Genomic DNA, 11,734 nt, shown 5'->3' with positions numbered 1-11,734 from the left:
GGAGAAATGATGTACCTTATATTCAGGAATTTATAATACTCTCTCCTGATTCTCCTACTGCCCTTTTTTTTTTTTTTTTTTTTTTTTTTTTTTTTATCTCTATTGAGTACTCTTGTCAGTCAGTCTTGCATTATGAATACTTGGAATACTTATTTATTTATTTTTATTATTTTATTTTATTTTATGTTTTGAGACAGTTTCACTCTTGTCATCCAGGCTAGAGTATAATGGTGTGTTCTCAGCTCACTGCAACCTCTGCCTCCCGGGTTCAAGTGATTCTCCTGCCTCAGCCTCCCCAGTAGTTGGGATTACAGGTGCCTGCCACCACGCCCAGCCAGTTTTTGTATTTTTAGTAGAGACGGGGTTTCACCACGTAAGCCAAGCCTGACCTCGAGTGATTCTCCTGCCTCGACCTCCCAAAGTGTTAGGATTACAGGCGTGAGCCACTATGCCCGGCCTGGAATATTTTTATTACTATTTGTATTCCTTGAAGTACCCAACCTAGAGCTTTAGGTAAATTTTTGTTTTTATCAAGTTTGAAATGTTTATATTCATTATGTTGACTGCTTTCAGTTCTTTGTTACAAACTATGAGTTACTTTGAAAGTTTTATTCATTCTTTCTCAAAGCAAGAGAGCAGTTTAGTGGATGGCACTGCAGGTTACCCTAGACAAAGGAACAGTGAAAAATATTCAGTCAATTCAATCATTGACCAAAAATTGATGGTATTGTGGAAATAATTTATTTTTAAACATAAGGTTTTAAAAATCATTTTAAAGTTTAAAGAAAAGTAAAAAGTTTTCCTATAAAATTAATATTTCAGAAACTCATTTAAGCACTATAGATGAGAGTATTTCATTAATACTAATATGCATATTTTTACACTTCTTCTGAAAAAGGAATTCATCTTAAAATGAATTACTGTTGGCCAGGTGGCAGTCACAACATAATTGTCACTGCCTACACACTCCTGAACTTGATCGTAAGTGTTTTATATTGTCATCACTTCATTTGAGTTACTTGCATTGACAGTACTGCATATGTTGAGTTCATGATTCAAAATATCTTCAAAAAATTGCACTGGGTTTCTGCAGAAAGACAAGGAAACAGAGCAGTGTGATTTTGTGTGATATTTGATAAAAATCTATGTCTAAAAAAATCTCAAAGAACGTTTTTGTAGATACACAGCGTATACAAATTCTAAGTAATTATTTATTTTAATATTGAATTTTAAATTTTCATTTTAAATTTGTTGACATCCAGTAGTTTCTGCCACTGCTAACATAAAAATCTAGTTTTATTTTTCTATGGAAAAAATGTTTCCTAAGAAAAATCATGGCATGGGAGAAAATATTTGCAAATTATGCATCTGACAAAGGTCTCATATCCAGAATCTATAAAGAACTTAAGCAATTCAAGAAGCAAGAAACAAATAACACCATTAAAAAGTGGGCAAAGGACATGAGTAGACATTTCTCAAATCGAGACATACAAGTGGCCAACAAAAATATGAAAAAAAATGCTCAACATCACTAATTATCAAAAATGAAATACAAATGAAAACCAGAAATGTAAATGAAAACCGTAAGACACCACCTCACACCAGTCTGAGTGGCTATTATTATTAAAATGTCAAAAAATAAATGATGTTGGTGAGGCTGCAGAGAAAAGGGAATGGTTATACACTGTTGGTGGGAGTGTAAATTTGTTCAGCCACTGTGAAGAGGAGTTTGGAAATTTCTCAAAGAACTAAGTTGAACTGCCATTCAAACCACCAATCCCTTTAAAGGGTATATACCCAAAGGAAAATAAATCATTCTACCAAAAAGATGCACGTGCTCATATATTCATCTCATTACTATTCACAATAGCACAGACGTGGAATCAACTTAGATGCCCATCAAGGGTGGATGGATAAAGAAAATGTGGTACATATACAACATAGAATACTACTCAGCAATAAAAAAGAACAAAATGATGTCTTTTGCAGCAACACGGATACAGATAGGGGCCGTTACCCTAAATGAATTAACTCAGAAACAGAAAACCAAATATTGCATGTTTTCACAAGTGGAAGCTAAGCATTGGGTACCTGTGGTCATAAAGATGACAGCAGTAATCACTGGAGACTTCTAGATGGGGAGAAAGGAGTAGGGGGGTAAGGGCTACAAAACGACCTATTGGGTACTATGCTAACCACTTGGTGATGGAATCATTCACACCCCAAGCCTCAGAGTCAAGTAACAAACCTGCGTATATACCACTTGAGTCTGAAAGAAAAGTTGAATTGTAAAGAAAAAGAAAAGAAAAATTATTACTAAGAAAAATGAAAGAAAACCTAACTTTTGCCCAATGGATTTATAGACAGAATACATTCACTGTATATAAATTCATTGCTTCCACTTTAATGTGTCAGTTCTTCTCATGTATATCTGTAGTTGAGTTTACTAAACACATGAAAAAATGGATTTATTTGTGCTGTGGCTTGAAAATACTGTGTAGTTCCATTTTTTTCCTTTTTGTGAAAAATGCTATACTTAAAATAGATAATTAGCTTTAAAAGCTCTTCTGACATCAAGAAAAAAATGGAAGAGGGATTTGGAGAAGCAAAAAATAGGTAGAAATGCAAAAGCAACAGCTATAAATAGATTTCTTATAAAGCACTGAAATTCAGCTGTTAAAACTTATTTGAAAAGCACAGAATAATATCAATGTAAAAGGTAAGTGAAATACACTAAAAGTATTAATAAAACCTCAGACCACAAGACAACTGTTCTAAAAGCAGAGGTCACAAACTAACTGCCTGTGAGTAGCATGAAGGCAAAAAGTTCACAGTATGATTCAGACCACAGAATTTTTTTAGTTTTCAAAATGTATATTTTTATTTTAAAATAGGAATTTTAGCTTCTCTTGAAAAAAAAATCAGACAGCCTGATAGGACTGCATTCACACTTGCCAAAGCAAGTCTAAATGGATTGGAGGCTGGGTGGGGTGGCTCATGCCTGTAATCTCAGCACTTTGGGAGGCCGAGGCTGGTGGATCACTTGAGGTCAGGAGTTCGAGAACAGCCTGACCAACATGGTGAAACCCCATCTCTACTAAAAATACAGATTAGCTGGGTATGGTGATGCATGCCTGTAATCCCAGCTACTTGGGAGGCTGAGGCAGGAGAATCACTTGAAGCCAGGGGCCGGTCCGAGGCTTGCAGTGAGCAAGATTGTGCCATTGCGCTCCAGCCTGGGCCATAGAGTGAGACTCCATCTCAAAAAAAAAAAAAAAAAGGATTGGAAAACTGGCTGCCCTTTTTGGGCGGGACGTACACTGTTTAGTTTTCTATAGTCCCTCCTCACCCTGTTTCTCCTTGGGGTTATGACTCCAGCGCTGTGGAGGTTGCAACTAGGAGATGTTACCTGAAATTATAATCCATTAAGGACAAACAGTATGAGCAACCTTTGAGGCAAGCTTATGAATTTCTGAAATGGAAGTCTTACAAATATACAGTCCAGATCAAAATTTAATACCCAACACATTAAGACTTTTATCGGCATAAGCAGAAGCAGTACAATCATAATAGGTACCATCTACTGAGTTCTTAAGATAAGTCAAATTACATGTCAAACGCCTTACAGTTGTTATTCAACTAATTTTTATAGATATTTTGTGATGAACCACAAAGATATACTGGTAAGCAAAGTAGATTTACTTCACTCTCATTTTAGAGCTTACAGTATGATTGCAGAGCAAATATTACCCAAATAATCACACAAATGTGTATGTATGTATATGTGTGTATATGGCATATACATGTATTATGAATACACACAAATATTACATATCACATACTATATAGTATATATATATAAATCTATATTACATAGACTCCATAGGATACCTAGGCATGCATACATACATATTTCCATGTGTATACATTTCCATGTATAATTATGTTTAAATCATATTAATATGGTTATATTTGTCTCTAACCTCAAAAACAGTGCATATGGTTCAAGTTCATAAATTTTAGTTGAGATGGAGGAAATGCTTTTTCAGTCTTTAGTTCAGATGGAGGGAGTTTCTAACCCTCCTAACCTTTTTTGCCTTGTCTGCATTCCACTCAGCACCTTCAGCCTGTGATAGGTCAGTAATTTATTTTTTGGTGTGTTTGGAAGGAGGCACTGGCCCGATGATCCCTTCTCCTTCATCTCCTCTTTTTTTTGTGTGGGCTGCCCTCAGAAAGCCAGAATTCTGTGTTGCTCTTCCAAGCTATAAGACCTATGGAAAGTTTGGATCTAACCATAGCTTCCAGAGCCTGACATGCCTAAAATTAATAAAAGAAGTATTGAATTACTCTTCTGCCGGATTCTTGTCTGTCCATTCATTTCAAACCAGGTACCACAAACATTTGTGGTAAATATTAACAACATTCTATGCTACAGGAAAATAGGGAGAAGGGATGATTTTTGATTGGTAAATCTGAAAAGTCCTTTTAAAGCAAGTGACATTTAAACTGAGATGTGAAGGCTGGGTGGGAGGGAGCTATGTGTGCTGTGAGGAGGAGGGCGGAGATGTGTTCTAGGCAAAGAGGAGAATTTGTGAAACCTCGGAGGCAGCAAAAAGCAGGAACTTTGGAGGAACTGAAAAAGAGAAAAAGCTTTCAGCTAGATAGTGAATAGAGGAGACAAGATGAAGTTGGATGTACGGGTAGCTATATCATGTAGGGCCTTAGAGGCCATGTTCAGGGGTGGAGATTTTATCAAAAGGACAATAGAAAGTCATTGAGTGGATTTAAGAGGGGAGAATGTAATTCACTTTTTTTCCTTACCTTATATAATCTTCAAAATAACCTTTAATGAAAGATACTGTTATTACGCCCATATTTCAGCTGAACACATGGAGATGCAGGGAGATTAAATTTCAAATGCATTACTAGATAGCTCATATATGATTCCAGGGCCATCTTTTCACCCACTCTACCATAGTGGCAACCATGTGTGCAAAGAAGTCCACAGTCTATAGAATTTTTGTGGCATATGAGCATTTATAGACCATAACATACAGATAATACATAGGAATAATTAATGTTTTTGAGGTCTTCATAAAATTATTTTGTATTTACAATTCAATACTTCTAGGTTTCGAGAAATAAAAAGGACATCCAGTGAATTCATCCTTCCATTTTCTACAGTTGAATTCTAAGCAATTAGGGAAGATTTAATTTGTTTTAATGTGAGATGCCCCTTTTGTTTTATATAAACAAATTCAATAATTATCCCCAAACCAAGTAACTAAAAATAGATTGGAGGAAGGAGAACAGAGAATAAGAATGTGTCAGCACTTCATGAAAAGTTTTTGGTAGATTGGACAGTAAAGATGCTAACCTAATTACTTTCCCTATAGCTAGTTCCAGAAATTGACACATGATTTAAAAAGACGTTAATCATTGACTTAACGTACCGTGTGTACATCAGTTACTAGTAACTTGTATGCCAGTGAAATCTGTTGTTCTTACTTTAGAAAACAAAAATCCATATATCCTGTTTTTATATCTGAAAAGGTAGTGTTCTCAGTTTCTCTAAAACACATTTTTTTTAGAAAAGGTATCTGCCATTTGATCATTTTTCTATGTGTGAAATATGACGTACCATTCTGGGTTATGCTGAACAGCAGGTGCACAGAGCTTCAAAGGCCTAACTCACAGGTTTGCATTTCCTTCACTCCACATGGCTTCTGTGGCATCCTGTGTCATGTTTTGTGTTCTTTCCTGTGGAAACTGTCATACCCACAGAACTTCAATCTAGTTTAGCAATCAGAACACATGGTGTCTGCCCAGTAGATTTTGCAAACATTTTAAGGAAACTGTGGTAGTCATGCTTGATTGAACTGTTCTTTCTCTCACTTATAAAGGAACTACTGCTCATGCCTTCATTCAGCCATGAATGCTTGGCTTTTTCAAAACAGTTTCTAGGACACTAAAAAAAGGAGATTTTTGTTTTTTATTCATCTCCAAAAAAAAAAAAAAAACCAAAAAACAAAATGAAACAGCACTGGAAATACTCTTTTTATGCTCCGGGTGAAGACAGTTTTTACAAAGCAATTTTTTTTATAAAAGAAAGCAACTTAATTTATTAGATTACCTTTATAATCTACAGAGCGAACTTCTAAATAAAAAGCAAAACATTTGAATAATTATTAGATGAGTAAACGTTTTATTGAGACAGCAGAATTGAACAGGGAACAATGAAATATAAAGAACTGAGGTTTTTCTTTTATTGTCTCTTCCAAACTGTGCTTCTGAACTTCTTACACTTCTCCTGCCCCCAAATGAAATATAGGGTGGGTCTTCTAAGTCTTCTCATCTGTGTCAATGACAAGAAAATTTATATTATAAAAGTGTCTGGTCTAATCTAGTATGCAAGACTAACTCTAGTATAGTTCATTCATTATAAAGCCTACTGTGCTCAGTCACCATCCCCCTCTCACTAGCCTGCTTTAAATCTGAAAGCCTGTCTCGCCTGTTTCGGCGTGGTGAGTGAAATGGAGAAGGCTAAACTTTTTCTTCCCACATGCTCACTTCCTCGCTTGTTCGCTAGCTGCTGCATCTGGCCCCTCAAGGGTCAAGTCAAGGGGAAAAGGAGATTGAGAGGAAGGGCAGTCTGTGAATTGGTGAGTGCAATTGTAATTTTCTGGCTCTTATTTCCTAGTTCTGTTTTCTAGTCCATCCCCCACCCACCGGCCAAACACTGCTAGAGTCTGGATTCCTCCAGCTGCTCCTGAGATTCTGGGAATACTTCCTCTCTAGCAGCAGCTTTTGACATCCCTCTTGGGTCCCTTTTTGGTGCATTAAGTTTCTTTAATAAATTAAGTGTCCCCAGAGGCCTACTGCAATCTTCTCTCATACTCCCTACAGCTTCTAGTAAAGTTCAAGATACACTGCTGGCATTTGCCTCTGAAGTGTGAATTGATGTCCTGCCTTCTTCAGTGCTGAGCCTCAAACTTGCTTTGCACACTATATCTGACGTAAACTAAGAATAAGAGATAAGAGCCTTTGGCCAAGTATATCATTCAGGAGACTGGAGTTAGAAAAAAACAAGCCACTACATCAACAAGGCTGGAGTTTTTTATTATTAAAGAAGTGTGTGCATGTATATATGTGTGGGTAGTCATACTTATTAAATACTACTCGTATGCAAGCCCAGTACGTAAATAACTATTATTAATAATAAAAACTAATACTAATTTATAACTGATACTAGGGTTATATTTTTTATTTTATCATACACACACACACACACACATATATATATATATATATATATATATATATAAATACCTCTTAAGTGAGACTCAGTCTCACTCTGTAGCCAGGCTGGAGTGCAGTGGTGTGATCTCGGCTCACTGCAACCACCACCTCCCAAGTTCAAGTGATTCGTCTGCCTCAGCCTCCCACATAGCTGGGACTACAGGCACATGCCACCATGTCCAGCTAATTTTTTTTGTAATTTTAGTAGACACGGGGTTTCACCATATTGGCCAGGCTGGTCTCGATCTCTTGACCTTGTGATCCACCCGCCTCAGCCTCTCAAAAAGTGCTGGGATTACAGGCATGAGCCACTGCACCCAGCCAGTTTATATTTTTTTAATACTATCCATATTCAAGCCCAGTACATAATCTCTTTTATTAATAATAACTAATACTAATTAATAACTAATACTAGGGTTATATTTATTAAATACTACCCATATGCAAGCCCAGTACATAAACTATCTTTTTCAATCCTCACAGCAACTCCATGAATTAGATTCTATTACTAGCCTCATTTTATAAATGAGGGTATTTAGGAGGTTTAAGTGTTAACTTGCTCAAGGTCACCTACTTTGTAAATAGTAGAGCTGGAACTCAAGTTTAGTATCACTGTCAGATGCATAGCTTGCTCACTGTAATTACTATATCAGACAAACTCCCTATGGGACTGGAGTGTTATTAGTTTAAATAGTGACTGGAGCTAGACTATTAAAATGGCTTCTTGCATCCATAGCCAAAAGTTAGCCCAGGTAACAGACTTCAACAGCAGCTTTTATTGATAGAAATATTTCACTGAGTGTGGTGTGTCTTGGGTATAGGTCTTCACACGATGATAATTTTCTTACTAAACAATGTGAAACAATAACAAGAACCAAGTCTTCAAAGTATTCCATCCACTCCCTCACATATCTTCTCATGTATCAATAATATAGCCAATAATTACTGATTCAAGTTTCTTTTGACAAATTTGTAATTTAGTTATGATTTCTCAGAATCTAGCTATGCATTCTGAATTCTAATTTCCAATTAGGTTCCTTGTGGCATCATTGAGCATTGAAAATAATTTTATGACTCATAACAGCTCATGAGAAAATAAATGGGTTCAGTCAATAACATTATCAGGCAGGTCATCCACAAGCCACAATAATATCATGGAGAATTCAAAGCAAATGGATTTGCTTACTAGGCAAGATAGCATGTCAAAGCCTTGAAAAAATTAAGGCTCTTGGCTATTAGGCCTACAGGGACCTCAGTTGCAAGGTTCAATGAGGGCAAAAGCCAGAACTGGGACTGAGGGCAGAACCTTGCAATAGTGATTATTTTAATGCATAGTGTCTAAGGGGGTTTAAGGAGCAAGAAATAGATCCAAGAAAACATCTGACTAATGGTTAATCTGTTATGTCAGCAGAAACCCATGAGGCTTTCCAATGACCTTCCGTAAGCCAAACAAACAATAAGCATTTCCAAACTATGGTTTTATATTAGGTATATGTAGTGCTTTATAAAAACAAGAGCTACTTGATCATGTAATCCTAGAAAATCCTTCAATCAATACTCTCTTCTGGAGATCTGTGGCTTACCTTTACCATGTTAAAGTCTTCAAGGGATTCCTGCTGGAAAGAAAGCTGTTTAATCCTGTTTAGTTTAGCATTTCCCAAACGTATATGATCAGGAAACCATCTTTTTGTACAACTCTTCATAGAAATGAAATGAGAAAGTCCCTAAGGATAAATCTAAAGCATTTACTTAAAAATTAAATGTGAATGCAATCTACTCACAGCCAATTAGTAGTTAAGATCATAAAGCTCTATCCTATGGAAAAATTTAACCTAGAAAATTTGTTAGTGGATGGTAACAAATGTCAATAAAAGTCCTAAAAGATATAACTGTAAGTATCCTTAGGACATGCAGTCTTGAAAAACGTAACTTACAAAGAAACTTTTGAGATAGTTATTTCCCAAAAATACATCTGTATAAATGAACGGGTTGAAATACTGCTTTAATAATACTACCTCCTATTTGGGAAGGCTTATTTTGTGTCAAGTATAGAGGTGTGCACTTAAGTGGATTAACTATCTTAACCCTCATAGCAACCCCACATTTTCTTCATTTTTAAAAAATTATTTTGTTTATTATGCCTGAAACTCAGCTTTTTCTTAATTCCTTTTTTTTTTTTTTTGAGACAGGGTCTCACCGTGTTTCCCAGGCTAAAGTTCAGTGTTGTGATCTCAGTTCATTGCAACTTCTGTCTTCTGAGCTCAAGCAATCCTCTTGCCTTAGCCTCTCGAGTAGCTGGGACTGACTACAGGCATGAACCACCACACCTGGCCAATTTTTTTGTATTTTTTTTGAAAAGATGGTTTCGCCATATTGTACAGGTTAGTCTCAAACTCCTGAGCTCAAGCTATCCACCCACCTAGGCCTTCCAAAATGTTGGGATTACAGGTGTGAGCAACTGTGCCCAGCTGCAACCCACATTTTGTAGAAGGGATAGGAACCTGAGGCTAACAGACTTTAAGTAATTTGCTCAAAATCAAAAGGGGAGTAAGTAGTTAGGCCAGAATTAACCATCCTATTTAATAGTCCAGTATAGGATTTTTATGTATATGAGTTTTATAAGTTAACAAAATTGTTTGGATGCAGCAACAGAGGACAATACAACAGTCACCTAAATAAGAAGTTTATTCTCTCTTAGTTCATTTAAGTAGTCTAGGACTAGATCCAGCTCTTTCTATCTCTTAGGGACTGACTGTATTCCTCACAATTCAAAGTTGGAGTCCTTATACCCAATGTTATGATATTAGATATAGGAAAGTGATTAGGGCATGAGGATAGAGCCCTCATGAATGAGATTACTGCCCTTATAAAATAGACCCCAGAGAACTATTGGGCCCTCTTTCTTCCATGTGAGGATATAAGGTGAAATCAGCAGTCTGCAGGCAGGAAGAGAGCGCTCACCAATACCCAACCATGCTGGCATCCTGATTCTAGATTTCCAGCCTCCAGAACAGTGAGACATAAATTTCTGTCATTTAAGCCACCCAGTCTATAGTACTTTGTTTTAGCAGCCTGACAACATAGCCAACCAGCCAGCCTCTCCGCCAGCCTAACATCCATGTTCTCAGCCAGCCTCCTAGCCAGCCTCTGGATCTGCCAGCCATCCAGATGGACTTTCAGCCAGCCATCCTCTCAGCCTGCCTCCAAGCCAGCCTCTCGGCCTATCTGCCAGAAAGCCTCTAAGCCAGCCAACTTGGTGGCCACCACCAAGCCAGCCTCTTTGCCAGCCTCACATCTAGTCCCTTGGCCAACCTCCCAGACATCTTCTTAGCCAGCTAGCCATCTTGCTTCTCTGCCTGCCTCCCAGCCAAACTTTTGGCCTGCTGGCAATCCAGTCACTCAGCTAGCCATGCAGCCTCTTAGCCTGCCTTGCTGCCAGCCTCTTGCCTGCTGGACAGACTCTAAACCAGCCAACTTGTCAGCCAGCCACCAAGCCTATCAACATGCAGCATATATCCTATGGCCAAATATGTCTACTCTAGTTCTTACAATTACATCCCCTTTTCAGTTGGTGGGAAGGAAAGAAGAAAGGACACAGTATACACTTTTATAGAGCAGAACTAGAAGTTGTCCATTACATTTACCCATATTCTGTAGACTAGACCTTAATCAAATGGCTACATCCAACTTCAAAGGAGGCAGAAAAATGAAATCCTTATTCTGGGCATTCATGTGCTCTGTTAAATTCCAGGGTTCTGTTACTAAGACAATAAAAGGAGGATATCTATTTGGGGATATATATATATCGAGAGAGACAGAGAGAGACAAAACTGGCAGTTTTTGTCATGTTCTATCAAATATTTTGATTTAGCTTTAAAGTAGTTAATACTAGGCAATCCTTACTGCTAGAAACTGAACAGCAAGGCTTTTTGCCTAGGATGGCATGAAGCTTGGGTCAATACAAAATTATTTGTTAACAAGAATAGGAGAGTGTTGATTTTTCTGTGATCATGGTGGAAAGTGCATCCAACTTCTTCAAAAGTAATATAAAGTCATTGGGAACTAGTTGCTGTTCCATCTAGAGGTAACAAATACCTCTATTGCTGTGGTGCTATTAAGATGTAGATTGTGGTTACTAGGGCCTGTGGGGGACCAGGAGGAGGGAGAGCATCAGGATAAAAAGCTAATCCATGGGGGACTTAATACCTAGGTGATGGGCTGATAGGTACAGCAAACCACCATGGCCCATGTTTACCTATGTAACAAACCTGCACATCCTGCACATGTAAACCAGACTCAAAATTAATTTAAATTAAATTTAAAAAAAATATGCTGAAAAGAGAAAAAATAAAATGCAGAAAACAAACAAAAAAATTTTAACTGTGGATTGTGGTAAAGCCTGAAAGATCTACACTGAGCCCATGCAGATGAGTCC

Source organism: Hylobates moloch, unplaced genomic scaffold (genome assembly GCF_009828535.3).
Source record: "Hylobates moloch isolate HMO894 unplaced genomic scaffold, HMol_V3 SCAFFOLD_56, whole genome shotgun sequence".
Lineage (NCBI taxonomy): Eukaryota > Metazoa > Chordata > Mammalia > Primates > Hylobatidae > Hylobates > Hylobates moloch.
Note: the sequence above shows the minus strand (reverse complement) of the source record.